This window comes from Macadamia integrifolia, unplaced genomic scaffold (assembly GCF_013358625.1).
Source record: "Macadamia integrifolia cultivar HAES 741 unplaced genomic scaffold, SCU_Mint_v3 scaffold2449, whole genome shotgun sequence".
NCBI classification, from domain to species: Eukaryota; Viridiplantae; Streptophyta; class Magnoliopsida; order Proteales; family Proteaceae; genus Macadamia; species Macadamia integrifolia.
The window spans coordinates 60,979-67,831 of record NW_024868726.1 but is presented as its reverse complement, the minus strand read 5'-3'; the positions used below and the strand labels follow the sequence as shown (position 1 = coordinate 67,831).

General features: G+C 37.3%; 1 long non-coding RNA gene across 1 annotated transcript; it reads left to right on the top strand.

The window, feature by feature from the left end:
• The first annotated feature begins 1,355 nt into the window (after positions 1-1,355).
• LOC122066539 lies at positions 1,356-2,891 on the top strand. The gene is made up of 2 exons (XR_006136394.1): positions 1,356-2,462; positions 2,624-2,891. It is a non-coding gene; the product is annotated as an uncharacterized LOC122066539 (long non-coding RNA).
• Positions 2,892-6,853: the final 3,962 nt, after the last annotated feature.

The window sequence follows — 6,853 nt, the reverse complement described above, 5'->3', positions numbered from 1 at the left end:
TAACCCCGCTCAATTATGTTAGGTTCACCAAATCCTACCCGATTCGCTCCGGATCTCACCCGTACCGAACGGAAATCCTTGTACGCTACAGGTAAGTGGGGAGAGGACGTTTGGCCTTGTTTCAAGGCATTGTTTGGCATTCATTTAAATATATCTAGTCTAGTCATGCCATCATGAATATGCTATGTAGTTTAGTCATTCCTCACATTGTTATGCATATGTGCTATGTTTACTTTCTAAATGCCAATTGAATGAGATGTTTATATGTTGAATGTGGACATCATGGTGCATGATGCATTGATAGACTAGATGCCGTAGTCGGCTTGGAAACGAATTCATTGGTGGCCCGTGGAATGGGACACGGAGGCACTATGCAATCGTACTATTGTCATATAGGAGCATGCGGTACTGGGATTTTCACCATCCCGTGCTACGACCCTTCCCAATAGGGATTAAGGTGTTGGGTTATCATTTGGGGGGAAGCAGTGGTTGCGGTCGTCGGGTCACTGTGGCGGTTAGACATAACGCCCGACGGGTCATGTAGGACAGTCGGCAACCTCGATGGTACATTCAAGAGGGCCAATCGTACTGCTTTTAAATTGTTGGAGTCAGCACCTTTATTTTCAGTCATTTGCATTTCTGTTGAGAGCCGATGGACGGCATTGTTTTTACTTTTTCGAGTACTCACGGTGGGCCTTCTCCGACAGCCCTATGAGCGTATCGCGGGAGGGAGTTTGCGGCTCGTACCCGGAGTATACGCGCACTGTGGTTGTAGTAGCACTAAAACCAAGGACTTAGTAATGTTGCTTAGGTGGATGTGATTTAAAATGTATAGCATGGCATGTAGTGCATATGATGTGTTGTGATGTGTGGACTGTTGTGTGGTCCATCTTTCTATTTACTGAGCTAGTGAGCTCATCCCACGTATACGCCCCTTTTTAGATGATTTTACAGGTCATACATCTGAGGAGCACGGGGTGGGTCCCACAGTCGAGTTTCCTGAAGAGGACTGGTGGACCCCTGAGGAGTTAGAGCACGGCACCGACTGCTCGTGCGAGAGTTGTGCTGCGGGACAGCAGTTCTGAGGCCGTGCTAAGCTCCACTTCTGAGGTCGAGCTGAGCTCTACTACGTGATACCGAGCTGGGCTCAACCCTTGATGCCGAGCTGAGCTCTAGCCTTGATACCGAGCCGAGCTGTGTACTCTGATTGTTTTTGTGGATTTCCTTACGTACTTGATAATTGAATTTTATTCTTTTTGTGTATATATCATGCTTTCGGGCCCAAATGTATATAATTATTGTATCACTATCCGGGTATCAAGTATTATGGGATTATTCACAGGTAAAACTTAGTCTTCCGTTGATCTGATGAGGTTATATTAGTTGTGTATGTTGTGGTGGAATACAGTATCTGATGATCCTGGCAGGTTTGGGTTAAGCGGTGTTAACTCGGTCACTGACCCGGTTCAGTGTGAACGGGTTGTGACAAAAACTATTTGAAATCACTACAGAATCTTCGATTGAAAGCAGTTAGAAAATATTTCGTTTTTATTGCTCAATCGTTAATTTCACTTAGTAATACTAATAATAAATGATTGAATTCTAATATGCAGATAGATGCATTGATTACATAACTTCAGTTTCAGTCTAAAAGGAATCGAAATTATGTTGTTTTAGGTTTTCTGACACTTCAGTTAATGAATCAGAGAGCTTTGACTTACTTTTCTGCTTGATTGGAAAAAGAGAAGAATAGGTATGGATTTATTAAGTCTTTTGCCGATTCTTCGACGGAACACTTGTTCTGTATCTCTTGGATTTTTTTAATATATATATATATATATATTCATTACTCTTTATCTATAGGTATATGCATGATTCATTGAAAGAATTGAATGATAGTAGTAGACAGGGAATGAAACGTCTGAGATTTAAGTAGTCTGTGATTCTCTGTTGCAAGATGTTTGTGATTCAATTTGGTAATTGTGTGGAAGGAGTAGTTGTAACTTGTAAGTTCATATTGAGTGTTCATATAATTAATGTGGTATGTGCTTCGGCAGAAGGGATGGATATAACTGAGGTCTCTATCATACATCATGTTGCCATTGTGTTCTTGGCGCTGTGGATTTTGTCTTCATTCATTGGTGCCATCATGTCTTTTAATTCATAAGTTTGATCTATCTCTATCAGGTAATGCTGTTGCCCCTTCATGTTTGAGTGTTTCGGTTCTACTTTGTTGAAAGGTGATTTTTTACTAAGCATGAAACTAAGAAAATTAAATTTTTGCTGTTGAATCTAACACTTCAGTGAGATGGGTTACATCATGTTTCCTCATAATATGCCTCTTCTGTCTTCTTTGACCCAATCTGAGCTTTTGTTTCTCTTCTAAAAAATTCATGAGCGTTGCTCTCTGAGGCTGTGGAGGAGAATAAAAGGTGGAAAGAAAGCAAGCAAATCAGAGAAGGGTATTTTCATCTTTGTTTAGTTTTAGTTGTTTGGTCTTTCTAATTCAGTTTTCTACAATGCTTTTTGGACCGTCTTTCTCTTACCAAATGGTGAACGTTACACTTGGGCTTCTAGCTTTCCAGCGGCATATTTCCTGATTATGTTTTTCTGATTCTTTCAGGTACTTTCCAATTCAGAGACGGTCCGGTGGTTGAACCATGCAGTAGAGAAAGTCTGGTCAATATGCATGGAACAGGTTGCACCACAGAAACTCCTTCCTCTCATACCTTGGTTCTTTGGAGAAGTACACCTTGGACTGCTGTATGAATTTACTTTCTGAGTATTTGTAATCCAGAGATCATCCTAAGATGTACTTTCTTGCTGCAGTGATTTGCTTTTAATACCATTACCGATAATATTTAGTATGAAGATCATAACCATTGTATCCAGATCTTTTCTTTTGTGGCCTTGAGTTGTGGTGTTTGTCTGTGAAGAAATTTGGTTGATGTTTTCATTGTGGTCCATTAAGAAATTAATTTTGTTTACCTTCTATTATATGTACAAAAGAAAGCAATGGTTCAGGACCTGTACTTGGGAAGGACCCCATCGATGTTCATAGATATTAGGGTTCTTCACCAATTCGATGATGACCACTTGGTATAATCACTATTATATCATTCAAGCAGATCTACGTCGTTCTGTGCTTTTATTTGTTTTTTCTTTCTTTTTTTTTCTTTGGGTAGGGGAGGGTGTGATAATTTTTCCTATTTCTTGCAATAGAAAGTTTACAATTAAGTGAATGTAGGTTCGGGAGTTGGGAATGAATTTTCTCTTTGAGGATGATATGACTAGGATAATTGTAGTGAAGCTAAGGAAAAGGCTAGGATTTGGAAATTGGGCCAAGTTGCATGGCATGCATGTTGAAGGGAAGGTAAAAAAAAAAATGATGGTTTTTAACTTTTGAAGTAACTTTGATCGGACGTAAAGCTTATCATATAAAAACGTTAGTTCAAAATGTTACTTTTTCTTTTTCTTCTTCTTCTTCAGCTATAGGATCAAAGGGAGGTCCATTAGTGCTTTTTGAGCAAATGGTCAATGACTCCACGCTACTATACATTTACAGTATGATACAAGTCTCTTTTGTATAAATTAGAAAATGTTTTGGCAGGTGGTTATGGATTTTAACCATCTTTCAATGGATTGTTGATTGATAGTCTAGATCTCTCTCTCTCTCTCTCTCTCTCTCTCTCTCTATATATATCTATATATATATATATATATATCTTCATGGTTTAAGCCATCTTCCGGGAAGCACTCTATGTTTTTGGGCATTTGACGTCTGAGCTATCTGATTTTTCTCTAATTATTGGGGTTCTAAGTCCCTTAAGCCCTTTCCAATCAATTATGTGACCCAATTTTTTTTTAATAATCAATATTACTGATGCTAATTTTTGTTTTATGTTGTTTGATATTGATTTACGTTAAATTACTGTTGGGCTAAACTTAATAGAGACCCATAGGTACTTGCAAAGATTTTTTGTTCATTGACACATTTTGCCATGGGGAGCAATTGATAAATCTTATTGTTTTTCGTTTAGAATTATGTCCTTCTGGTATAAAGGCTCTAGAAGATTCACACCAAGACCCTTTTAAAGTGACCAGCTACTTAAGCATTAATTTCGAAGTTAATCTATGACTGTCAAGGGTCTCATCATAGTTTTATGATATTGTTGTTCTACAAATGTATGTCGTAAACATTACTTGGTTTGGAGGGGTCAGACGACTCAGAAAGACCTTTTCGAAGCTTTTAAAGCCTGATTATCTTTTGATAAATTGTGAACAGATACACTTGGAGTTCAAGGAAAAAAGGTTAAGAAGGATGAAGATTTGGAGGTATCTCCCTAACCCATTTTAGATTGTCCCTTGCCTGTCCTTTAGGGTCTTAATTACTCAAGGCCAAGCCTATCAGCCTATTTTAATGTTTGAGAAGCCACTAAAAATCAAACCAGGCCTAAATTAATTTTATTAGCTTTAAATTCAAGCACAAACTATTGTCAGATAATGTCAGCATCTCTTGCGGGAAACCATTTCTCCAACTTCTATCTCTCTTAGCTTTGGTTGTTGCTCAACTTCAGTTCACAAGCATCTCCATGTCTGCGATTTGCACATGAGGTTGATTTGGTGTGACAAAGGCTTTCAGCTCGTAAGCATTGCATCCAGATTCTATCTTATGTATTGTCCTTTCTCACACAACTTGTTGCCGAAGTAGGAAGAAAAGAGCATATTCGTTCTCTCTCTCTTCTCCACGATCTTCCCTTTCCCCCCCCCCCCCCCCGGCCGGCAGGTATGACCATTTATCTCTCTTGCATCATGTTAGTTTTTTACGGCCTCGAAATAAATAGTAACTAAATCACTTAGAGAGAGACAAGGAGAGACATTCTACCAAAAGAGCTCTCTCTCTCTCTCTCTCTCTCTCTCTCTCTCTTAACCATTGATTGTCTAAAAAAAATCTTGTAATTGTCTATCATTATTTGAAATTATAAAATTTATATTTAATAATCATCTTAAATTACTAATTACTTCAATGGATATACAAGTTCTTGAAACCATGCGCCTTTGCTTGCTCAAGACAAAATATTATTGCCAAAAATTCTGCTTCAAAATTCGTTCTTACACCAAGAAATTCTCTAAAATTCAAAAGCACCTATACTCTCTCATTTCTAAAAATAACACCAACCCCTGCCTTCCTTGGGTTACCCAATGAGCACTCTTCCGTATTCAACTTTACCCAGCCTGGAAAAGGAGCATACCAAAATACTTCAATAACCTCCCTCCGCCTGCACACCACACGAAGAATGCCCGCTCTTCTAGCACATAACGAATCCAAAATTGGGAGATGCCTTTCTAAATGAATTGTGGAAATCATACATATTTCACCTTTTACCATAGCAAGGTATTGCCTATACTGTTTGGCTACATCTTTGTAACATCTTCTATTCCTCTCCATCCAAATAACATACGGACAAAGAATTACTCCACAAAGCCACACCTTTGAGAAAGTGATAAACTTTGCTTTCCATTTCCACCAAGAAAAGAGGTCATCCATCCTATCAAATGAAGGCCACCACCATACACCAAATAGCCCACAAAATAAATTCCACATAGCCTTGTTATACAAACATTGTAGAAATAAGGTGTTTGCTACTTCACATCCATATTACTTCTTTTAATTCCATATCTCAATTATGGTCTAAAATATTCATTTTTAAAGGATGAACAACTCTTTTGAAGAAGAAATCATTTAAGAGAAAAAAACTTGTTACATTCAGATTTGCAAGGGTTGTTGCAAACTTGAAAAATAATTGAGATTGCCAAGTACAGGAAATAATTGAAAACGAAGAACATGAAAATTTTCTCCACACAAATACATAGTAAAAAAATGTTTTGCCACGTGCAAAACATTTTGTAGACTTTACTTATAGCATTACTATATTTATGTAGTTTCTATTAGAAGACTAATATCATTGTATCATGTTTTTGTAGCTCCAAGAAAGTGTTGTTGAGTAATCTTGTAGAATTGGAGTTCTTACTAATGTCATCTTTGGGCTTGGTTTAGGATACAAATTTGTTTATCATTCTCATTTTTATCATTGCAGTCTATATTTTTGTAGGTTCAGCTTTGTGTCCATATATGCCTATATGGTATTTGCCATCGCTACTCTAAGAATATTGAGCGCAATTGTTGTATATTGTCACTTCAAACTATTATATCAATCTATGTTGGCTACTTTTATTTAGTGCTAGGTTAAAGCAATACTTTGAACGCAATTCTAGACCTATCTATATTCTTAATAAATATGTATTTAATAAAACTAATTATTGATTAAAATAATGCTACTTTATCTGTTGAAGGACATCATCTTACATTCTTTCTATTCTTTACCTAAATATTGAGTTTTTTTTTCTAGAAAATCAATTGCATTAAAATAATAAAAAAATATACATAGATCTTAGAATATCACCATTACAAAAATAGAATAAGGGACACGGAAAACCTTACCCACCTTCGGCATTGCCATCAGCAGGAGAAGGCCTCCAACCCCTAGCCTAACAAGAAGAGAAATATCAATGAGAAATGGTATCTTGAACACTGAGCAGCATCCATCTCCAAATCCATAGACACCATCCTTGGCCACTCAATCACCGGGGTTGAGATTTCTAGCCTTGTTGTAGATTTGGCCAAGAAGTCTACAATAACATTTGCTTCCCAATAACAATGAGTTACTTTCCACATAATTGACTCCATGAAATGTAGCACTCCCGTCCATCTTTGTTGAATATACCAAGGGACCCGTCCTTTCGATATAAGGATCACCACCATTATAGAATCAGTCGTTTAAAAACTATCAAA